General features: G+C 39.0%; 1 protein-coding gene and 1 long non-coding RNA gene across 28 annotated transcripts in view; one reads left to right on the forward strand and one right to left on the reverse strand.

Annotated features, from left to right (window-relative positions):
• Positions 1-1,788: 1,788 nt before the first annotated feature.
• Positions 1,789-4,225, reverse strand: LOC145503512 (uncharacterized). Its single transcript, XR_014051522.1, has 2 exons — positions 4,103-4,225; positions 1,789-2,144 (listed from the first exon to the last, which is right to left on the reverse strand). It is a non-coding gene; the product is annotated as an uncharacterized LOC145503512 (long non-coding RNA).
• Positions 2,060-25,331, forward strand: part of SLC38A4 (solute carrier family 38 member 4) — a 77,790-nt gene continuing 54,518 nt past the window's right edge. For 5 of the 27 annotated variants that reach the window (XM_081483105.1, XM_081483094.1, XM_081483112.1 and 2 more), the window contains exon 1: positions 4,363-4,414. The gene's annotated coding sequence lies outside the window, so the exon portion shown is untranslated. Of the gene's footprint in view, positions 2,234-2,691; positions 2,893-3,972; positions 4,218-4,362; positions 4,415-9,976; positions 10,122-11,174; positions 11,307-11,455; positions 11,511-14,816; positions 14,869-17,028; positions 17,114-25,000; positions 25,128-25,331 lie in introns of those variants that run through there. The other 22 variants (XM_081483104.1, XM_081483095.1, XM_081483090.1 and 19 more) reach the window with 15 other exon arrangements.

The following is a 25,331-nucleotide window of genomic DNA, read 5'->3' on the forward strand; positions in this document are numbered from 1 at the left end:
AAATTTGAATTTTGCTCATCACTTTGTGGCTTTGTAGGCAATGCAACGCATTTTATTTCAATACATGTATGATTAAAGTAAGTAGCACATATGTAAATGAACAACCTATAGTTCTCTAGAAAATTAGGCAATGAACCACTACTTTTCTGTACTAGCTAAGATATGGACACCAAGAACTGACTAAATAAGCAATTTATTAAAAGGTCGAGTAGCTGCATAGTGAACTAGTATCAATCTTAGGACTGCATTGATCCCATTTTTATTTATATTTTCTCTGAAAGGGCCTTTTGTTTTAGAACCTTGGATTTTGCTTTTACTAATTTAGGTAGAGAGAAATATATATCTATCATGATCTCTCATTAATCCTCTCCCAATTTTACCAGTTTTGACAATGTAGTACTTTTATAAAAGATGCTTATATTTATTAAACAAGAATCAATGGAAAAATGTAATAATGTGAAGATAATTTAGTTTTAACAAGTTTAAAGAGACATCAAAATTATTCTGATGTATTCTAATTTCATAAGGTGAAACTTCTTATGACAAACTAAAGATGCTTGTTGCATTTGGCTAGGCAGGGGATAATCAGCTTTCATAAAAAATATACCCTCTATATCCTGTTTAAATAATTAATGTATTTGTTTTTAGGTTTCAAAATGGTAACTCCAGTGAAGGTAGTTATCACATCATCCTTATACTCAATTTACATTGTTGGATGGTTTTAATACAATTTGAGAGGCAATGGCAACCCACTCCAGTACTCTTGCCTGGAAAATCCCATGGATGGAGGAGCCTGATGGGCTACAGCCCATGGGGTCACGAAGAGTCCGACACGACTGAGCGACTTCACTTTCACTTTGCACTTTCATGCATCGGAGAAGGAAATGGCAACCCACACCAGTGTTCTTGCCTGGAGAGTCCCAGGGATGGAGGAGCCTGGTGGGCTGCCGTCTATGGGGTCGCACAGAGTCGGACACGACTGAAGCGACTTAGCAGCAGCAGCAGCAGATGTGTGTGTATGTGTGTTAATGGAGAGTTTTTAATACTCCTGATTATTATATATCTGCATTGTCTGGATGGATTTTTGTTTTTGTTGTTCTTTTTTTTTCTCTAAGTGCTGAGATGCTGCTGATGCATTAGTTAATGGGAACTGTAAAATAAGACAGTTCTAGATATTCAGTCTGAACAGTGAACCTTACCATTCTGGATAAAGTTAAATTTGGTATGTGAGAATTTAGAAAGTAATTTGCGTTGCCTGATAAGTTTGTTAAACTATGGGGTCAGGTCTCTATAGGAGAACATTTTTTCCCTTAAAGAATGACGAATGAGCATTAAATAAACAGGAGGTTGTGAACATATTTGTTACATGCATAGGCTTTTTGGGAACAGAAATTTTGGTTAACCTCAGAAAAGTTTCAATGTAAACAGCTTTCCTTAAAATGGTAAGTGGTGCCTTTAACAAGCAGAACTGAAATTATAGTGCTATTTATTAAATCCCATTTCCTTCTTCATATATACTGAGGATTATGCTTACAGTGGAATCCTGGAGTGGAGGCAGTGGGGAGTGGGTGGGAAATGACTGCAAAAGACCCCTAGCCATGATTAAGGGCTGGCAAGCTATCTTCTACAGTGCTCTTGCATTAAGTGATTTTTACTGTGAATAACAGGTTTTTCATTTGCAACCCTTCCTCAATTTTTTTTCCTTTATGTCAGATTCAGGTTGGACATCATCAAACCTACAGGAAGTTTAGAGCCACCTACTGAAAAAAAGACTCTTTTACAGACTTCAAAATGAGCATGGACATATATTTCCACATACAGGAAAGATCCAATATATGCAACCTTGACTAGCGAAGAAACTTAATCATTCAAAAAAAAAAAAAAAAACCAAACCTACAGAAAAGCTCAACTCACACCACGATATCCTCTGTTGTCGTGGGCCCAGGAAAGCTGGAGCAGGGGCTGGCAGGTCCCAGGCTTCACTTTTGGAGGACAGCTGGACAGCTCAGCCCCACCTGGGAGGATGCTTTCGTTGACATCTCAGGTTGCCGCCTGACGATTGGTGGCTGGGGCTGGAAGGGAGGGTCCACAGGAAACGCGACACTGGGGATGCTGCCCCCTATCTCATGATGGAAATTTCCACTCTTTAGAAAGGCGAAAAGAAAAGAAAGAAGGGTCTCTTAATCCACCCTTTTCCCCTGGATCTCAATCGGGAGAGGGAAGGAAAAGGCGGGTGAGTGAAGCTGTTTATATTTTCCCTTGACTTAAAAGCTTGTCAGTGTGCAAACCTGTGGCTGGATCCCAACTGGGATATGTGTGTGTGTACGCGCTCGCGCGCTCGGGTGCGCATGGGGACACGCACACGTCTGCAGCGTGATCTCTCAACCTTCTGGGGCTTAGGTCAGGCGCTGTGGCGCCTTGTGTCTTGTTGATGGTCCGAAATCCTTATCATTTTCCAAAGGATCCCACTGCGTGTGGGTTACTGCAGGCTAATAACCCGACTGACTAGAAATTAGGTAAACCAGGGCAAACCGAGGTAAAGGGCACAGGCTGGGAAAGCTCCTGTGAGTCTCTATGCCAGGAGAAGTGACTGTGCCAAGGCGGCCTATTCCTGGGGGGCGGGCAGTGGGTGCTTGCGCTGGAACGCCCCGCCCGCGAGCCCGGGATTCCCTGGGTGCTCGAATTTCGAGATGCTTGTTTTGAGACCGCCATCCACAGCCGTGGCGCCGCCGCCTGCCTGGCCAGGGGTCCGAGACTCTCTGGAAGAACTGGCTCCGCGTCAGCTCAGGATCTTGCTGGAGAGGTGTTACCCGAGTCGCGGGACCCATGCCCGCGTCCTCGGAGTGTGGACACTGGATGCAGGACCTAAAATAGACCCATCTTCCCTGACAGGTGGGTCCCCCGGGAGGCCAGCGCTGTTCCCTGGGTCGGGAGCTCTGGCTTGGCCCAGGGAACTCCGGGGAGGCTTCTTTAGGGGAGTAAGAAGGCGAGATCAGCGCTGAATCTGCGGACCTTGGCTGACGGCGGTGAGCGCGTTCCTTGCCGTCGGACTGAGAAGCCTGGGGCGCGCAGAAAACAGGGAAAGAGCGGCGCAGCAAAGCAAGCAGAAAAGACAAGTGGAGCCAAGGGAACGGACAGGAGCCGTCGGGAAAGAGGGTTGAAGTACAACGAGGAGGGGAGAAGGAGAGAGCGATAAGGGTCCAGACCCCTAGACGAGTAGGAGTAGGAAGGAAAATGGAGAAAAGGGAGAGAAAGAATGGAATGAAGAGAGGATGGAAACGGGAGCGGGGACGCTGGGAGCACCTCGGAGTCCGGGAGAGGAGAGGGGTGAGCGCGGGGACCAGCTCCAGAGCCGCGCGAGGTGCAGGGAGGGGCTATTCGCACAGGTGGGCGTGCGCCCTAGTGAGCGCTGGCTGGAAGTGGAGAAACCGCGCGTCCCTTAGCTTCCCCTTAGTGATCCAGCAGGGAAAGGTTGAGAGTGTCCCTTCCACGTGCACCGGAACCAGCCCAGGAAGTGGGTACCAGGCTGCTGACTTGGTTAGAGGAACTGGGTAAACTAAACCAGGGATGATCCAGAGATCCCCACCTGCAGTCCTCCGCAGAGCCTTTAAATACTTGGGCCTGATTTCACCGGAGGACGCCAGGTTGGCTCTTGATGTGTATCTCTTAGTGCAAAAGGTGTATTTCTACCTGTCTCAGAGGCATCTTAGACCCTGATAAGAGAAGAGAGGAGAAGCGAAGGGTAACCTCTGCCCTGGAGGTGTAAGCAGACCTGGTCTTGCACTTACCTCCTCCGCCACCTGGTCAGGTGCCCCATCCCCCAAGGCTGCTGGACCTGCTTTCTTTGTTATTGGTTGGGTAGTGGTGCACTTTGGCACCCTTAAGAAGAGGAGGGAGTGGCCAGCCTTTCACCGTGAATGGTCTGTTTCCCAAATTCTTGATTTCCTATATTCATCTTTACTCGCTCCCTAGGCAGTGCTGCTGCTGCTGCTAAGTCGCTTCAGTCGTGTCCGACTCCGTGCGACCCCATAGATGGCAGCCCACCAGGCTCCCCCGTCCCTGGGATTCTCCAGGCAAGAGTACTGGCGTGGGTTGCCATTACCTTCTCCAGTGCATGAAAGTGAAAAGCGAAAAGTGAAGTCCATCAGTCGCGTCTGACTCTTCGCGACCCCATGGACTGCAGCTTACCAGGCTCCTCCATCCATGGGATTCTCCAGGCAAGAGTACTGGAGTGGGGTGCCATTGCCCTCTCCGCTAGGCAGTGCAGACATAATCATTATGACATCATCATTATGACTAAATCGTCTTATGTTGTAAAGAGAGCATCCTACACCCAGGTCACAATTTCCAGGGCCTGGGTTTGTTTCAGCTTTGGTTAAAACTTTTTACTGACCTTAACGTTTGCTGGGAGAAGGTAAAGTTGACCTTGGGTTTTTTTGTTTGTTTGTTTTTGTCCCCACTGCAAATAAGTCTCTAAGGAGTGGGTGAGATTGGTGGACTCTCTCATATGGAACACAAGAAATGTTTGTGTGTGTGATATAGTCTCAAATTCTAACAAATGAATCTGTAGAAAATCTGTGTTTTTGGTAAAAGACTGTAAGCACAGACACTGAAGGGAGGATCTGATCTCCCCAAGTTACAGAATACTATGGGGTGGCAAAGAGTCCGACATGACTTAGCGACTGAACAACAACAAATATGTGTTCAGAGACAGAAAGCTTCTAATGGGCTGATTTTATCACAAAACCTCAAAAAAACAGAAAGACTGGGGTAAAGGGATAAATAACTTTCAAGGCTGTGGGCATAGGAGGCCAGTTCTTCTGCCCGAGTAGGCAGTGCTAGGTGCCCCAAAGAGGCTAGTCTCTACTGTATTCATCATAATAATGGCTCACACATACATATCAGTTATTATATTCCCTATATGTTACTAAGTGCTTCTTTTAACATTTGACCCTCATTTGACCCTAGCCTATTGAACTAGATTCTATAATTCTCCCTATATTATAGATCAAGAAATGGAGTACACAGTGTGGGGGACTTAGAACATCTTTGGAAATTCTATTTAGGCATTAATTATTCTTAGGTGTACAGAACAATCTTCTTTCACTTTATATTTAATCGTAGTCAGAACTGGACAGGTACCATCTACAGACCCAAGACTGACTTCTTAGCCTATTAGAGACTAATTCTATGCTAAGAAAGCCAAAAGCATGTCCATGCAGCTTAACAGTTAATCTTTGTCAGACCCAGGACTGGATTGTTTTACAAGTGACATTTGAGAAATGCATAACTATGGTTCAGTTCAGTTCAGTTCAGTTGTTCAGTCGTGTCCGACTCTTTGCAACCCCGTAGACTACAGCACACCAGGCTTCCCTGTCCATCACCAACTCCCAGAGCTAGCTCAAACTCATGTCCATCGAGTTGGTGATCCCATCAAATCATCTCATCCTCTGTTGTACCCTTCTCCTCCTGCCTTCAGTCTTTCCCAGCATCAGGGTCTTTTTCAATGAGTCAGTTCCAGTTCTTCACATCAGGTGGCCAAAGTATTGGAGTTTCAGCTTCAGCATCAGTCCTTCCAATGAATGTTCATGACTGATTTCGTTTAGGATTGACTGGTTGGATCTCCTTGCAGTCCAAGGGACTCTCAAGATTCTTTTCCAACACCACGGTTCAAAAGCATCAATTCTTCGGTCCTCAGCTTTCTTTATAGTCCAACTCTCACATCCATACATGACTACTGGAAAAACCATAGCCTTGACTAGATGGACCTTTGTTGGCAAAGTAATGTCTCTGCTTTTGAATATGCTGTCTAGGTTGGTCATAGCTTTTCTTCCAAGGAGCAAGCATCTTTTAACTTCATGGCTGCAGTCACCATCTGCTGTGATTTTGGAGCCCAGAAAAATAAAGTCACTGTTTCCATTATTTCCCCATCTATTTGCCATGAAGCAATGGGACCGGATGCCATGATCTTAGTTTTTTGAATGCTGAGTTTTAAGCCAACTTTTTCACTCTCCTCTTTCGCTTTCAAGAGGCTTACTTCTCAGTTTATCAAGCTCTCAGGGCAAGCATAATAAATATAGCAGCTTGTGAACTTCTGAGCTAAAGGTTTTTCTTCTTTCATATCATTATTTTTGTTCATTTCTACAGTGGTTTTTAGGCATATATTCCCCCCCTTATCCTTTGTACTGACAATAATATTTCTATTTTTTTGGTTTTGTTTTTTTTCTTCTCATTTTTAAATTTAATTTTTATTTTATTATGAAGTATATATATCTTCATTCTTTTTCAAATTCTTTTCCTGTTTTTAAAAACTTAAATCTCTCTTTTATTTTTTGCAAATCCAAAGCAATAATTTCTATAGAAAACAAAAGTTGAATGAAGTTTAATGACCATATATTTTAATATATATAAGTAATATTACTATTCTAAAAATGTATAATATATATAAAAGTAATATTACTATTCCAGAAAATTCCATGTATCACATGGAACCATCTCACATACTACTACTACCCTGATGATGTCTTGTAGGAAGATGAGGGATAGAAGAAGGGGAGAGCCAAAAGAAAGGAAAGGAAGACTCTTCAGACTGAGTCAAGCCCTTTTCATGTGTGAATCATATTTGATCTTCACACAGTACTCCACCGCATAGGTATTTGTAATCTCCATTTTACAGAGGAGGAGATTCCAGCTCAGAGAAATTAAGCAAAGAGCCAAGGATCACAGAGAGAGTAAGGGACAGGGCTGGCATCAGAACTGTGGTCCCTCCTATGCCAAAGTTCCTGCTTCCCATAAAGACAGCAGTAAGATGAAGACTACGAGGAGAGCGAAAACTTAAAGCAAGAAGCTTAGAGAGGTGTTATACAACAGAGGGGGCCGTGAGAAATGGGAGAATGGAAAAAACAAATCACTTTCATGTGCCTGCTAATCTTCTGGTCTTCTTTCCACTGTTTGTAATGACCTAATTCCATTCATTCATTCTGCAAACAATCATTGACTATCATGATCCCCCAGGAAGTGTATTAGGGAGTTTCTTTTCTCCTTGTCTCCCTAACACCTACCACAGTCCCAGGTGCTCAAGAAATGTTTGTTGAGTAAAAGGATGAGTCTACTGGAGGAAAGAATAAATAAGCACACAGTTGTGTTAACAGCATGTGAAGGGCCAGGGGGAAAAAACCAGATTTGAGCACTCTGTCACCAAACCTGGCTTAGGAAAGGGGTCAGAGAACATTTCTAGACCAGATGATACCTCAGCTGGGTTTTGAAGCAGAAATAAAAGTCAGCCAGGCCAAGAAGTGAAGGAAGTAGGGGAGGATTCTCAACAGAAAGACTGGCCTAAGCAGAGAAAGAAGGTAGGGACCATTCGGGAATTTAAGAGTTCAGTGGAGATTGCTGGGAGGAGGTGGGTTGGGGAATATATGGTCTGTGTCCTTGCATGATTTCTCTGCAAATATCCCATAGCTCTGCCTCTCTCTTGAACGTCGGAAGTGAACTGTGCTCACAGGGAACAAAATAACTGAATGTAAGAGTTAGTGATACATTTTATTATTTTATCATTTTATTATGGCCCTTTAATAGAGGACTATAACTCTTTATAATGTTAGTGTTTTAAAACCTAAGCTCAGATAGGAAGACCAGACTTTGTTGTCCTCTGTATGGGAAAACCAAATTATTTTTCTTGTTCTCAAGAGGATATTTTATTTTGGTATAGGTACAATATACATAATCATGAAAAAGACTTCCAAGCTAATGCTTTATTATGCTTTTCTTAAAAGGTAGCTTGGAAGGCTGTGAATTTCTCTTCTTATTTTAGTTTATATTGATTTTATTTTTCATTTTAGCATGCTAAAGAAGAATCAGAAAGTAAAAATTTATTTTAAAAAAATGAAATGAGAAGACAGTAATAAATTTCACTCTCCTATCTCCAAAATAGATGTTTAAGCCAATTTTGGCTTTTGATATTAGACTTTGAAAACTTAACTCTCAGAATCTCTTTTTTCTCTAGGGATCTTTTATACTAATTTTTCATTGCAAGTTCAGAGGTCTGCATGCCACTTCACCATTTCCAGACTTGTAAAACACTCACTCACACTGTAATGAGGAAGGGAATTCAAAGAGTGACTGAAACCTATAGGTAATCCCAAACCTAATTTCCATTAACAGATTAAAACCTCCAAATTTTAGCATTATATCCTTGGGTAAGTTTCTTAATCTTTCTGAGTTTCCATCTCTTTGTCTATAAAATTGGGATCATAATAGAATCGATCTCACGATCTATTAAATGAGTTAACATACGTAAAATTCTTAGACTAATGCCTAATACATAAGAAGCGTTTAATATGTGATAGCTCTTATCATTAATGTTACTCCTTCTGTCACGCAGAGCAGTATTTGAAGCGTTAACAAATGTCTGTACTAAGTGTTATTTGATAACGTGTTCTTGTTGAAGTGCTGAAACTACAATGAAGGAAACAGAAGGGAGGAAATGAAAAGAGGGCTAAAGAATCCTCATGTGGGACAGTCCAGCCCAGAATAATGTCATTCCCCGTATAATAAGATTAAAATGTTCCCTTATTTCCTGTTGGCTATTTGCCCCTAGCGCTCCTGATAAATCTAGTGTATGTTCATCATTCAAATGAACATCATGTCCAGTTCCCTAATTTTCTCTCATTTTTGTCTCTTTCGGTCACTGCTGTCACCGTGGTACCTCACATAGTGTCTGGTGTAAACAGACACTCATGCATGTTTATTGAATGAAGGAAGGAAGGAGGAAAACATGTTCCCCTTTTTTTTAAAACAATATTTATTCTTCAAATAAACACTTTTTCATCGCAATATTAAAGGCCTTTACAAAATAAATCTGCATTGTGAATAGTCAATATAAATATTTTAAAATTAAATTAGTTTTTCATTGTACTTCATTGCACATAATGAAACAGACAGGTTTGAGAGTCAGAGCATGTGGATATGAATCCTGGAGCCATCACAGAGTTGGGCTTCCTGGATTTGGATCTTGGCTCCATCCTTCTGACTTCTCAGGTTCAAATTCTGGCTCCCTCACTTTCTACCTGAGCCACATTGAACAAATCACTTAACCTGACTGCTTCATTCCCTTTATCTGTAAAGTGAGTGAAACAGTTCCTATTTCAGAAAGATTTTATGAGAATTAAATGAGTTAATTTATTCAGAAGCATATTTGGAACTTTGTAAGCATTAGAGGTGTTTGTTAACAGTTAAAAGAAACCCTTTATTTCCAGGTAGGTATAATAAAAGTACCTGCATTACAGAATTAATTCCACAAGACTGCACGATGCATATTAATAACGAGAAACACCTCCAAATGTTACTGTTGCTACTGCTATTATATTTCTGTTTTGTGGGGAGGAGTTGGAGCCCTGCCGATAGCCTTTCCTTTCTTGGTCTATTGAAAGTCTTACTGATTCTACCTTACATTTTCTCCCCACCCTATGTGTTTGTGCTGTTATTTTTCCTTGCGTCATTCGCTTCTTTTATACCGCATACTCCTCAGGACAAGGACTTTGCTCTTTGTTTTGGCATAATTTTATAACACTGGGTACACAGTACTATCGGAGAAGGCAATGGCACCCCACTCCAGTACTCTTGCCTGGAAAATCCCATGGACGAAGGAGCCTGGTAGGCTGTAGTCCATGGGGTCGCTAAGAGTCAGACATGACTGAGCGACTTCACTTTCACTTTTCCTGTTCATGCACTGGAGAAGGAAATGGCAACCCACTCCAGTATTCTTGCCTGGAGAATCCCAGGGATGGCGGAGCCTGGTGGGCTGCCGTCTATGGGGTCGCACAGAGTCGGACACGACTGAAGAGACTTAGCAGCAGCAGCAGCAGCAGCAGCACACAGTACTATAAAAATGTTAAATGAGAAAAAAAAAAAAAGATGTAATTCACCAGGAGGCAACTTCGGCCGACAGCTGATCAGGCTGCTGTTGTGTTCGCAGTGTTGGTACTTGGTGAGGGCTGCCCAGCAGCATCTACAGGGGCAACTGGTGGTTCGCAGTTTACTCTCATGCCCCGCCCGCCGGGTCGCTGTGCACAGGGAGAACCGTAGGAGGCCACCGCCTGGGGCTGCCACATCGCTCACAGGTTTGCCTGCTTTGCCATTAATACAACTTCACTAGAAAGATCAGGCTAATGAGTTAGGTGAACTTGGAGGGAGACTTAGCAAAGAACTGAAAAAGGTGGGGAGAGAGAGGCATTCTTTAAGGAGAGAGGCTATGGTGATCCTTTCTGTTTCAAGAAACATTTCCTGCATGCTACATGGGGCTACATGCCTTATTTTCTGGAATTTTTTCAAAGGGGAGAGAGGAATATGGTACCTGGATGCAGAATGTTCTTATAAATGACCAAACTGACCTTGATTGTTGACGGGATCCAACTAAAGGGGTTCGTGCTTCCATCCTCATTTTGTGCACCCCTAGAAAACAGTCAGATGGTTCAGAGCACTGGAGAAATGGAGGACGCTGTGATAGCCCCAAGAACACAGTCCAGCACGATTTTATTCCTTCTTGCCTTTGAAGCAACTCTTTAGAGACAGCACACCTTTAAAAAAGATCTGATACTTTTTTGGCGTTGGTAGCTATGCTGTGTTTATACTTGCTGTGCAGAGGAGTCAGCATTGTTGGTTGATTTGTATAAATTTATTATTTTAAGGCAATTACAGTTTCACAGTAAGTTGCAAAGTAACACAGAGAGACCCCATGTACTTTTCAAAGCTAGTTTCCTCCAGTAGTTACCTGGAACATAATTTTCTTACAATATCAAGGCCAGGAAAGTGACACTGGTGCAATATGTATACATAGTTTCTGTGTCATTTTATCACATGCACAGATTTGTGCAACTACCATCACAACCAAGAGACAGAGCTTCCATGCCACAGAGATGAAGAACCTTTGTAGTCACACCCTCCTCTTTCTCTCTACCCTTGGCAAACAGCTATTTTCCATCTCTTTATTTATTTATTTTTATCATTTTCAGGATGTTACATAAATGAAATTATAGTGTATGGGATCTTTTGTGGGATCAATTTTTTTTCATTTGGCATAATGTTCTTGAGAGTCATTCAAGTTGTTGTATCCATGTATGCATGCCTGCTAAGTCACTTCAGCTGTGTCCAGCTCTTTGCAACCCTATGGACAGTATCCCAACAGGCTCCTCTATCCATGGGATTCTCCAGGCAACAATACTGGAGTGGGTTGCCATGCTCTTCTTCTGGGGATCTTCCTGACCCAGAGATCAAAACTGCATCTCTTTGGTCTCCTGCATTGACTGGTGAGTTCTTTACCACTAGTGCCACCTGGGAAATGGGTTGTTGTATTCATAGTTGGGTCCTTTCTATTGGCAAGTAGTATACCAGTTGTTTGACTGTATTTACTGGCATATTTTTATATTTTTTCCTCTCACTTGATATACTTATTTAGAACTTCAGTTGGATTAAAGAGGTGCTGAAGGAACTTGATGATGTGAAGTGTGAAGGTAAAATTTGAATGTTTTTCTCTTAAAAATGACATTTGTATGGTAGGACAAAAAGGTGTATGAACTATATCTCCATTTAAGATGGAGGTCATTGGAGGGATGGAAAAGAGAAAAGGAATAGGGCAGAGAAAGTATGTCTTTAGACAATAAGTTATAAAATCTAGAATCTGTTAAAATTTCCATACCTATTTAATTATTTATTCTGTGATTTTACGTTTAGTTTAGACAACTCCAATTTCTTAAAACTAACAAAAACAAAGCCTCTGCAGTAGGAAATCCCCTGCCAGTTTATGCTCAGTCACGTAGCTGATAACTCAGGGACAGACATATGACTGGAAATGCCAGCAAATGGCCCTTTAGTTTGACAGGGTCACTGAGAGTCAAAATAGCATCTCTGGCCCCAGGGCAACTATCAAGGGTCCAGAGACAGTCAGTGTTACCTTACTCTGGCTTTTCATCCCACCGGCCAATGGGAGGAGCATCCCCTAGAAGTCACTTAAGTGTTAAGAGAATATGTTATCTCTCACCTGAATGCCCACAAGCCTGGATGCTGGTGGCTGTAACGGCTAAGGGAGTGCATCACTTCTATAGTACTGGAAGAGGTAGGCTTGGCCCTTCCATCAGTCAGCACCTAATTAGGGAACTTCCCACCCCAATATTACCATGCCTCCAAGCAGAGGAAAGAATGAAATATCTACTACTATCTGAAACTGTAAATACTCCTTTAAGCTTTTAGAATTTCACATTTTGGGCTTTCTGAGTCACAACAATTCACAAAATAACATGGACTATCAGTCAGGAACCCTGACTAGAACCAAGTTTAACTGAAGGTACTGTCCACTAAGTCTCCATTTTAATGTTTTACGTTACCAGACAAATATTTCTTATCCCTCATCCTCTGCCTGAGGATGGAAGGTAGATACAGGATGCTGGTTCCAAAGCCTAAAACATAGAAAGGACCAGGAATGTCATAGCTAAAATAACTTATAACTTCTTTGATAGGCAAATCTGCTTTTCTGAATCTTTCAAAATGGAATAGAATTGTTTGTACTGTCTTTATGATTTATTTTATTTTGTGTAAATGTTAGATATCCTATATTGATTTACAGGCTATTATTCTGGGTCACGTCTCCTGTGTTTGGACCACATGGTCACACAGAATGTGGTAGGGCAGATAACTCAACCCTGCTATCTTGAAGGAGCCAACACTTGGCTGTCAATGGGAAGACTGAACGAAAGGCCCACTGAATTTAGTTTACCTTTCTTATATTAATGCTGTTTACTTATGTGACTAATGATGACAGTATAGGGGGGCAGACACAAAATATAAGCACTGTAGTGATTGTTTTTTAAGGGATAATGGGGAGGTTGTTTGTTTTTGAATTTTTGTTCTTTAAAGAAAAGAAGTAGAGCTTTTCTGAAAGAAAAATGAAATATAAATAATGCATGTATTATATCAGTGTACATCGAAATCAAGTATTAGCTGTACAGTTACTTTCAAACAATGTTGTAACACTATAGCAATATCCACACTTTGAAGAACGAAACAAAATCCAATGCTTTACATTATTTTTATACCAGAATTACAGAATGTTCAAACTCCTTAACTGGTGGTCAGGGCCAACCTCAGACAGACCCTGCATGAACGTTCCATTTGAGATAAAGTAGGCTATAGTCATTTTGCTATTTCTGGGCCCAAACTTCTGAAACCATTACTCCTGCCTGGAACCCCTCTCACCTCAGAAGCCACACCATTTTCCCTCCATGACACCTGCTCTATTTGTCCCAACTCTCTTGCTGAGCCCTCCAGTTTAGTTCCATTACTTGATGACAGGGACTCTATTAGAAATAGTGTCCAACATGGAGTAGGTACTCCATGGACATTGAACGGGATTCTGTAGTCAGACATGGGGGTATGTGTGTCCTGCTCAGCCAGTCCTTCACCAGCTCTGGTCTTTGGATAAGTTACTCCATCTTTTTGATCATCAGTTGCCCCACTTGAAAAATGGGGAGATAATATGGCATCATCAACTCAATGAAAATAAATGTGAGCAAACTCCAGGAGAGAGTGAAGGACAGGGAAGCCTGGCATGGTGCAATCCACAGGGTCACAAAGAGTCGGACACAATGACTGAACAAGAACAAAGGTTAGGATATTACTGACTTGATACAAGTGCCTGGCATACTGTTGGGCTGTCATGAATATGATTATTACTAGTGAGAACTTAAATAAGAGAGATTTCAGACTTTACAAAATTAACAGGATAATGATGTGAGTGGAGGATGAAGAAAACTTGATTGTTTAGACTTCTCTGCATCTTTCAATCCTAATTGATACCACAAGGAGGAACAGAGTCCCTCTCTGCCTGTCAGCAAGGAAGAGAGAGTCTCCAGCTGCCCACCCACTGAGACTGGATACAAACAGATGGAAGCAGAATGATTCTTCCCTTCTTAAATCTAATGGAAATATGTGTGGTTTGGCACAGATTTTAGTTTTAGTAAGAGATAATCAAGTGATGGATGAATTTTTATAAAGAAAGGAACAAATCCTAGATATTAGCTACAAAGAGTAATTAAAATAGTCTCATGATGAATCATCTATCCTTGATTCACAAACACAACCTGTAGCCTCAGACAAGTGAAAATTTCAATGAATTAACTGGTTGTTCAAGCTACATAATACCAAATTATTAGAGTTCTAATGCTTCCCTACAAATTGGTTGATATTTTCCTGAAGCATGGCTTCAATCAAATCAAGGGCATAACTATTAGCCCTTTTTCTGGTTACACTTTTGTCTAAACAAACTCCTTTTGTGTTTTGAATTATAGATGTAAAAAGGATGTGTTTAGACCATAGCATGCAATTACAAACAGAACAGCCATACTTTAAATAAATAGCAGAATATAGTGGGTCTGGAATAAAAGGTCCCATACAAATTCTGACTTTTTCCTATTCTGGGGCCACTCCTTATAATTACTCTTTTATTAAGTGGTTGGAACTATGTGTGCGAGTGTTTCTGAATAACAGCCTCCTCTAAAAGAGTCCTCAGTATTAGGTGAAGTGCACATATGCACATGGATCTGTACAAATTTCACAGGCACAGAGGAAGAACATTTGCTCAAAAGTCTCCTTCGTCTAACTAAGGATATGGAAAAGCTCTGTTAAATGACTGAGGAATGCAACGTTCCGATTAAGGGGAAATTGTACCTGCTATGGATTGCTGATTTTCAAAGAATTAGAACATAGCAAGATTCATTTTAAAATCACAGTCTTATCAAATGTAATTTAATCTTTCAATGTTTCAGAGTATCCTGGGCTCACCATCATGAACTTCATCTGTAATGACCAAATTCAAAGGTGCCAGTTAATAGAAATTTCTGGTTGGTTGAAGAACCTGATAGTCTCTTCCTTCTGCTTTTAAACTTCTGGGAGAAATAGCAAAGAAAATACATGTAGTAGTTCTGAACTGGGAAACTTAACCATGTTTAATATGGAAATCTCTAACATATTTCAAAGTAGAGAGTGATAGTCTGTAACTCTGTCTTCCATCTAACTTCAACAATTGTTAATACTTGTCTGTTGCATTTCACCTACACCCAAACCTTTCCTCCCTGCTACCCAAAACCATAATCATTCCCAGATTATTTCTAAGCAGATGCCAGTCATCATACCATTTGGTCCATACACGATTCAGGATGTATCTCAAAAAGATAAGAGCTCTTTAAAAATAGCTAAAATGTCATCACACCTTAAGTAAACCAATGTTTCCTTAATATTATCAAATATTCAGGCAGTGTTCAAATACCTGATTCTCTCTTTTGTTTTACCCTTGCTGTGTTTGAATCAGAATGAAACAGGTTCACACACTCATTGGTTGATATTTCTCCTGTCTGTTTTAACCTAGAGGTTCAGCCACACTTTATCTCTCTCTCTCTTTTTTTAACCTTATGTAATTTATTTGATGATAAATCCCAATCATATGTCTGATAGAATTTTCAATATTCTGAATTTTGTTAATTTATACAACCTTAAAAATGTCACCCTCAAACTCTAAATCGTCTGCCTTCTTCATTCTAACTCTTGTAAATTGCTTCTGTTTTAAAGAAAAATTGCACTTTGTTGTCATTTCTTTGCCTGTTTCCTTGAGGGTCCTGTCCTGCCGCCTACATTTTGTGCAGTTTTGCACAAATATCCTTATTCATAGTATCTGTAATTTACTGAACATTTCTTCCAGATAGAATCTGGCCAACCTGGACTGCCCTTTCAGTATGGTTTCAAAATGTGTACTGATCTACTAACCTAGGTGCTTACTCAACTTTCTCTAAGATTGCAAGACATCACCAATAAACAGTAGGGGTTGTTTTGATTTTAAAAACTCTGCTATGTGACTACATTTTTAAAAGCATACTTTTCTATTACTGATATGCAAAGATGTATTTACTTGGAAGTTAACATATTTGGGGTTTGCCTTAAAATAATGGAGTGGTGGTTTACAGGTAATGAGATTAATGATGGCTGATAATTGTTGAAGCTGATAGTGCATATGTAAGGTTTCTGTATATTATTCCACCAACATTTGTATAAATTTGAAATATTCCCTAGTAAGAAATAAAAATAAAATACAGTATATAAGCTAAGTTATGTAATGAAACATTCCATTTTGGGAAACTTTATTGCCAAGGACACTTAAAAAATTGTCTAGACCTACAGGGGTGGGATGGGGGCATAGGTTCAAAAAGAGGAAGATATAAATATACTTATGACTGATTCACATAAATATACTTATGAGTGATTCACATTGTTGCACAGAATAAAACAGCACAGCATTATAAAGCAGCTATCCTCCAATTTAAAAACATCATGTCTAAGGAACAATGCAAACTTTGATTTATCTAAAAACAGGTTAGTTTTCAAGTGAAAAAATCAATATTAAATAATATTTAAATAAAATGGAGAAATGGGGTTGGAGCGATTGAAAATGTGACTCATGCAGAGGTGATTCATTGGTTTTGTGATTTGACTAAACTGCCTTCTTTAACACTCTAGTGTGGCAGAACCCATCAACATGTCCCTATAGTCTACTAATAGTTGACAAAAGACTCCCTGAAGAGGAATGACCCAAACCCTTTGATTATCCCATAAGAGAAGATGCTCAGATGGATTATGACAATCACACTTATAAGCTTTCCCAGCTATTATGCCAGATGAGAATTCAGGTTTTATTTTCCAAGGTGAAGGTCAAAAGCAAAACTTTCCCAAAACCTATCAACGTTTAACTTTAGTTTGATTTCCCTTTGTTCTATTCGTTGGAAAGGTAAGAGAATTAACACCTTATGCTTACAGTAGCCATATATACTAGAAAATACTTTTCAAAGGACATTTAGCTTCTATTCATAATAAGTTTCTATTATGTCATTAAGTAATTAATTTTGTTGTTTAGTCGCTAAGTCATGTCTGACTCTTTTCGACCCCGTGGGATATAACCATCTAGGCTCCTCTGTCCATTGGGTTTCCCAGGCAAGAATACTGGAGTGATTGCCATTTCCTACTCCAGGAGATTTTCCAGACCCAGGGATCAAGTCTGCATCTCCTGAATTGGCAGGTAGATTCTTTACCACTGATCCACCAGGGTAAATAATAGTTAATTTTTTGTCATAATCTGCTATGCAACAGCAAAATGTAAGATTCTAGGGACATTTTCATGGGCAAAAGGTGAGAAGTTGGAATCATCAATTTAAAATATGTAATAATATTATCGGTGATATTTTTACTTTTATGAGTGTAAAAGTATTTTGTGGATTCACTCAGGCTTGGCCCTAACCCTGTAAAACATATCATCCCTTAAGATATTGAATTACCCAACCTGGAATTCTCCTCTCATGGACTTTTCAGAAGTTTAATGCTCTCAACTGGTGAGAGATTATTCTATACTCAGATTCCTCAATCCCTCTGAGCTATTGCTTTCTATCTACTTACTTTTTAAGAATTTTCATCAGAATTGAAATAAAAAGCTAAGTTGTATCTCTTTGTAATTCTTTCAGTACAACTAATATAGGTATATGTCCTTAGTTTCTAGATTTGTTAAGTTTTGTAAAAAAAAAAAATTATAAAAATGATTCAATAACCTAAGTGAATACATTTTTTTTTTATTCCTTTATTTTCTACCAAAATTAAGTGAGAAAAATAGATGGAGACAACCCACTTTTGAATAGGGAAGGCATGGAAATAGTTAAGTGTGTTGGGTTTCAAATTTCATGGGATTTAAGCCAAACAAATACACCAAATATTGAGGCCAACAGAAGGCCCAGTCACCTGCTCACCTGACAATAAAGCATAGATCACTTTTTCAGCATAAAAAAAGAAGGAATTTTTTCACTTGCTCTTTAAAAAGATATAGAGTGGGTTTTCTCAGGTTCTACAATGTTCACTTTTAACAAATAAACTTGAAAACAAAATGTCAAATGTCATAGAAAATAAAAATAAGGCATTATGTTTACAAATCATGTTTTTTTGTAAAATGATAGCCATTAACTCAAATTCTTACACTGTTGTGTCTTCTTTGCCAGATTCATTGTTATGTATCCAATAACACCACACCTTTCAGATTTCTTTTTTAAAAAATAATGGTGGTAGCAATAATAGGTACTTAGAAACAGTCGAGGTATTTGAAGATATTCTTATGGTTCCATATGAAAATGTTGTTACTATACACATTTCCATTTTGCAGAATATCTAATCTGTACTTGGATAACTAGCATATTTTTGTATGTTTCTTTAAAAAAAAAGGTTCTCCTTATTTTAGAAACACATATAGGCTTTATCTTGCAATGGTTGCTATGGCAAATTTGTATATTTTAATAAATACCAGATCAGAGTAAACAGACATTGCAGAAGGCAGAGGTAGCTGGAAGCATCAAGAGTATGTCAGTATTTCTGTTATGAATATATATGTTTTCAGAGTTTCCTATGTTGAAATGTTAACTCCAAAGCAAGTTAACATAAGGTAATGAATGCTAATGCTTAAGAGGCTGACTTTTAAAAAAAATTAATTTATTTATTTTAATTGGAGGCTAATTACTTTACAATATTGTGGTGGTTTTTGCCATACATTGACATGAATCAGACATGGGTGTGTACATGTGTCCCCCATCCTGAACCCCTCTCCCACCTCCCTCCCCATCCCATCCCTCAGGGTCGTTCTAGTGCACCGGCCCTGAGTGCCTTGTCTCATGCATCAAAGCTGGACTGGTGATCTATTTCACATATGGTAATATACATGTTTCAATGCTATTCTCTCAAAGGAGCCCATGAAAGGAAGTTATTTTTCCTGGGGATCTGTGAATATTGCAAATAACAAAAGTTTGGAGGCTATTCTTGGAATGTTTGCTAGTAGGCCAAGGAATTAAATTTGCCACCTGGATTTCAGCCGAGAATACAGAATGAAATGTTTATGGAGGAGCCTGGTGGGCTACAGTCCTTGTGGTCGCAATGAGTCGGATACGACTGAGCGACTTCACTTGGTTAGTACATGATAATTGCTCTTCTGAGTCAAAAATAATCTACTGTTTAAGAGGGTTCTCATAAAAACACTAAATTCCTAGGCTACTTCATATGGTTCATGTATTTAAAAATATACAACCAACAGCAACAACTAATATTTGTTTACTTCTATACAGGTGGAGGTAGTGGTAAAGAATCTGCCTCCAAATGCAGGAGATATAAGAGACTGAGGGTTCAATCTCTGGATTGGGAAGATCCCCCAGAGGAGGGCATGGCAACCCACTCCAATATTTTTGCCTGGAAAATCCCATGGGCAGAGGAGACTGGCAATCTGTGGTCCATAGGGTCGCAAAAAGTCAGACACGACTGAAGCGACAGCACAGCATGGCACATATCTGTATCTATATTACTACATTCCAAGCTCTGTTCTAAGTTCTGTACATGTATGATCCCACTTGTGGAAAAGTAAATAACAAATGCATATACCTTCTTTAATAAGTTAATGTGTTCCATGCAAAAATAAGAACAAAAAAGAAGGAAAAAGCAATATAATAGAAAATAAAATGTCTTAATTTACCAGTCTATTCAAGATACAAAGCAAAAACCATTTCCATTTGATCCATAGAGCTATACACAGAGATCAAGATAGGTGCTTTTTAACTTTTTATAAATAGAATCTCCGAAAAGTTATTCCCCGCCCCCTCCAGATCTGCTCGATGTAGGCTTACTATCTGATGCACAGTTATTCTCAAATAATTTTAGTGGTCACAACAGAGAATAACTAAGTATGATTAGATGAGATAATGCAAAGCTTTGAAAGAAAATTGTTTCTTAAGCATTTGTGGTGGAAACTCAGCAGGCCATATGACCACACCTGTTTCTACACTTTGAAAATGACCTGTACATACACCTAGACATTCCTCATGGGTAGGTCTAAACTTGGTGACAATGCATATGGAAACTGAACACTTTTATTTGCTAAAATCCTAGGAAAAATAATAAACAGAATCTCACATTTTTCATTCTAGCTGTAGTGAGAAGATATCTAAACATGTGTTTCATCTCTTTGCCACATACTTCTAAATCCTTTTATTAGTGCTACAAATACTATCTATACTGGATATAAAAGAAATATTTAAGCTGTATTTCCTATGACAAAAACATGACCAAAAAACATTGAGAAAAATCTTCTGGGGATATTTTCAATAACTCACTGCAGTCTCATTTTTTTTTCTGTTTCATATTGTAGTTCTTGCTCCTGTTGATGCTTTTCATAATCGAGCATGGGAGTGATAAAATCTTGTTTACTTAACAATTGCCCCAGGAAAACCAGTCTACGTGGTGACACATTGGACAATGAGCAATACAACAGAATAGTTATTGTTATCCTACCACCAAATGGACTGATTTAAAAAACAACTGTTTATCTTCTGAAAATTAAACAGCATTGTTGAGACCATGAGTCTTAATAGTCTAGATAAGTATTAAGTCTTGAGACATCCATACTGATATAATAAATATACTTCAACATTATTCTGTTTAGGAGAAAGACAGGGCTTGATGTCAGTATGGATACACTCATGTGAAAACAGTTCATTATGTCAGTAACTGGAAGATCAACTGTTTGAAAGAGGAAAAGATGGAAAGAAAGTAAAATATCAGGGTGGATAACACCAACTTTTACCAGCGTTGTGTTTATTCCCATTTCTACCCGTACCACCTAGGAAAAAATGGCCTGTTTCCCAAAAAGCATAAGAATGTTTGATAAGAATACTAAAGATTTTTAATGTTTTTCATTTCTATGAAGCTTTCTGTTTGAATACACCTGTGTATATGTTTCATCTCTAAACTTCCAAGAATATATTGAACTAGACTTAATAAAAAATAAAAAATTTGACACATTAGTCTTTTAAACTTCAACTCAAATTCTAAGCAGTCTTATACAAGTTAACTGGAAGTTAGTGAGAAGTAGCATATGTGCATGCTTTTAAGACTTCCCTGTATTTAAGAGATAAGGATATGGGTCCTTCTTTGATCAAGAAGCTGCTTCAAAGGCAGCCAGTCATCCATTCATGTTGCCAGCTTATCCAGATACTGATTCATAATGATTAAAAGGGTCTTACCTTTGAATCAACTGGTTCTGATTAGACAAGCCTATGTGGCTGGACAATTTGAGAATTAGTACAAGAAGGCCAGCAATCTCAAATCCCATAGTGTAAGCAAAAAGTCAGTCATTTATTGTGGCATCTGAAACGTGTGTCTTGGTACATTTTGGGATCTTCGTGTTTTGTCAATCTTATAGACAAAAAAAAAATCCAAAGCAAGCCAAATCAAACCTCCCTAGACCTACCAGCACATTTGCATGTTTAAACACTGTCTCTTGAGGACACGTTCAGAGGTAAATATGTACCATGGTACCTGCAGCTTCACAGGTTGGTTAATGTTAAACAAAAACATGTACTGCAAACGGTATCTTATTACGAGGTTGCTTTCTGAGATTCCACGGGTCAGGGTCAAAACCTGCCGTTTTCTAGCTTTTCAACAGCACTAATCAATAGTTTAACAGATGAAATAATACTCTAATAAACAGTGACAATACACTTCCAAACCAAAAGGCGTTGAAACCAATTTAATTCTATGAATGACTTTGCTAATGTCACATTGCCCTTATAATCAAACAGCCACAAAAATACTTTTTATCTCTATAATGGTTAAATATCCGTTATCTCATTTCATCCTCACAGTCATAATGGTTCTTATTAGGCACAATTTTAAAGACAAGACTGAGTTCTAGAATATTTACATTCCTTTATCTACTTTTCAACAAAGAAAATAAATACCATATTAGCTTTCGAAGTTAGAGACAATTCCTTAAGCATACACATATAACAAATACATAATATTTATTATGTGTCAGAAACTCTTCTAAATGTTCTACAAACAGGGACTTAGTTAATTTCCACAACAGCAAGGTGAGGGAGGCACTGTTATTATCTCCTTTTTACAAAAGAGGAAACTGAGACATGGAAGTAAAAAACAACTTGCCCAGAGTCAGACGATTATGAAGTGACAAGAATCAGATTTAAGTCTAGGCAGTCAAAGTCCAGAACCTGTACTAGATTCAACTACACTAAATGAGACACAGTGGCTGCTCCTAAGGACTTCAAAGTCTAGAAGCTACTGTAGACAAATATGCTAAGAGAGCGTGTTGGCATGGTAGCAAAGCTTTTAGGAAGCAGAGACAGCACAGAGGAGGGAGGGATTAACTGCTTTGTAAAGTCCTTCAACTAGTAGGCAGCACAATGGGGTTTAGATACGAATCCTTGAATTTGGACTCCGGAGTCAGTGTGCTCTCCATTTCATAGGGCAACTCCATGTTTGGTAAAAGAATTGCGAATTACAGTGCGAAAACAGCAATGCACTTATAGTACCCTAGCATATGAACCGAAGGATAAAAGCTAAGTTTCTTTAAAAAGGGGAAAAAAGCACTTTGAATCCTAATAGATATAAATGTAAACATAGATACAGATCTCTCTGTATATGTAACGTAGAATATATAATTTAAAAGATATATATAGATAGCCACAGAACTCTTGTTTATCTCAACCCAACTGTAAAGCTCTCCAGTCATTCTTGTGACTTGGGGTTTGTCAGAGAAAAACAGCCAGATGTTCAGAAGTAGAAGGAAAGACTAAAGACAGGGAAACACTGATGGGTACGGTTATAGGAGCATATACATAATAGGTGTTCAGTGTTTACACCCTAATTGAGTGATTGCTAATTGACCGATAGAAAACAGGAAAAGGAAAGGGAAAAAAAAGAGATTAAAGACAATTCATTCTGTTATTCACCCTTTAGCTTGCTAAAATTTTGATGAGAGTTATTTAAATCTAAATATTTAGAATAGGAATTTTATGTCAACAATCAGAATTTTATGTCCAAAGAGTCTCTAGTGGAAAACCACTTTGCTATTTCTTTGACAGTTATATAAATATAGTTAACATCTATTTACATTTCTAAGTTTTGTAGTTCAAACGGTGGCAAAAGGGACTCTATGGGAAGAAAGAAATAACTGTTTTGCCAGTATGAACTATAGTCATGTTTATAAGTGTTTTTTCATCACACAGTAGATCCTCAATAGATGAATGAGTGAATTTCATTTACTTCTTCCGGATAGATGAATGAGTGAATTTCATTTACTTCTTCCGGTCATCTTGTTGTCACCTCGGGAATTATATACTGTTTTGTAAATGAGAAAACAAAGGCCCACAGAGTTCACTGAGTTGATAATTCCACAGCTAGTAAATGATGGAGTTAGACCAGGAACCCAAATCTTTAGAATCAAGTGCAATGGAAAATGTTAGCATAACAAAAGAGAGAGACCTTGTTTAGCCATTCAAATTATTTGGGTGTCAAAGATTAGAAGGGATGAATAGAGACAGTTTCAAGACAGAAAATGTGAGCTCGTCTCAGACTTCCTCTGAAAAAGCTGTTAAAAGTCATAAGTTTCAAAGGAAATGTCATCAGTCTTTTAAAATTGAAAAAAGGCCACAAGCAAAATTATTTGCATCACTACGATTGTCTTATGTGCATGTAAAAATCAGATCATCCATCATTTAAAAGCAAGTATCAGTCTTCCAATTGTTATTTATTACACTATACTAGATACTATAAAAAAAAGAATTACAGACTGTAGACACTTGAAAGTTAGGGCATTAATATTACTGAGTATATTACTCATGTATAATTTACTTGGTTATCAATCTTCACTTAGATGTATTTTTAAAATAATTAAGGAAAGTTTACCAGGACAGTACAAAAACACATTAATAATACTTTCCTGCTGTTTTAATATTTAAAAGATGGTAGGAATTCTTTTTGACCAATACAATTTGCCCTAATTTTATCCATATTAGAAAGTTTATGTCTGCTTTCTGGCCATCTTTGATACAAAATTCTCTCTGTTTTGATAGCCTTAGAAAATATACCATCTTTACCATGACTGACATACATTTTTGCAATCAAATTAATAAAAAGTTTGAAAAAGGAAAAAAGAGAGTTTAAATAGGTTGAACCTTAGATTCTAACTTAAAAAATAATGTTCAAATATCTAGGAATAACTAAAGAAAGGGTCAAGATTTCTATAGTTAAAAATTCAATTCCTATAAGTCTTATAATTACAGTAGTTATGTGAGAGGTGGACCATAAAGAAGGCAGAGCACTGAAGAATTGATGCTTTTGTACTGTGGTGTTGGAGAAGACTCTTGAGAGTCTTGAACTGCAAGGAGATCAAACCAGTCAATCTTAAAGGAAATCAACCCTGAATATTCATTGGAAGGACTGATGCTGAAGCAGAATCTCCAGTTATTTGACCACCTGATGAGAAGAACTGACTCATTTGAAAAGACCTTGAAGCTGGGAAAGATTGAAGGCAGAAGGAGAAAGGGACAACAGAGGATGAGATGGTTGGATAACATCACCGATTCAATGAACATGAACTTGGAAAAACGCCAGGAGATGGTGAGGGACAGGGAAGCCTGGTGTGCTGCAGTCCATGGGGTTGTGAAGAGTTGGATATAACTTGATGACTCAATAACAAATCATCTATTTACATCATTTTAAGCAAAATACCTCATGAATGTGAATTTTTCTGTTCTTAGGCAAATTATAATACAACAATCCTGACGGTGCAAACACAGAGCAGTGACCCCAGCTCACCTAAACACAATGCAGGAAAGAACTGCCTCATGCTACCCTGTTGGTTATTACTGTTAGCAGTAACCTTAACTATCACCATTCCTGACAAAGCACATTTTCTTCACATATCTGAAATTGTGAGCTCTATGTGGCTTTGCTGGGCCAGTCTTTTTAAATGAACTTGTGTGAACTGAACAGAATAGAGAAAAAACACGGAACCCTAACCCCCTGTGATCCCACCAGTGACTTTGCCAGTCGAGTGTTTTTCAACATTCCAGGAACACCAGGCAACTGGGAGCTGCTTCTTGCCTTCTTGCTTTTTCTTGTGCTGTCTGTCTACCTGCAGTCGGCTCCCACGCCATTGATCCTGGCCAGCTCCTGTTTATTCTTTCAGTCTAAGCCCAGCTGTTACCTCTCCAGTAAGTCTTCTCTGTCCTTTTCAAGCTGAGTTGGGTGCTGCACTTCTCTGACCCCTCTCCCCATTCCTGTGGGCATTTCACATACCACATTATAGCATCCTGACCTACTTAAGCAGATTGCCTGGAGAGACCAGGGCTTCTTGAGAACAGAGACTGGGTCTTACATTTTTGTCTGTCTTGCCTTAGCCCCTACCATAAAGTCTG

This window comes from Giraffa tippelskirchi, chromosome 4, assembly GCF_054371585.1.
Source record: "Giraffa tippelskirchi isolate mGirTip1 chromosome 4, T2T-mGirTip1v1.2.pri, whole genome shotgun sequence".
NCBI lineage: Eukaryota > Metazoa > Chordata > Mammalia > Artiodactyla > Giraffidae > Giraffa > Giraffa tippelskirchi.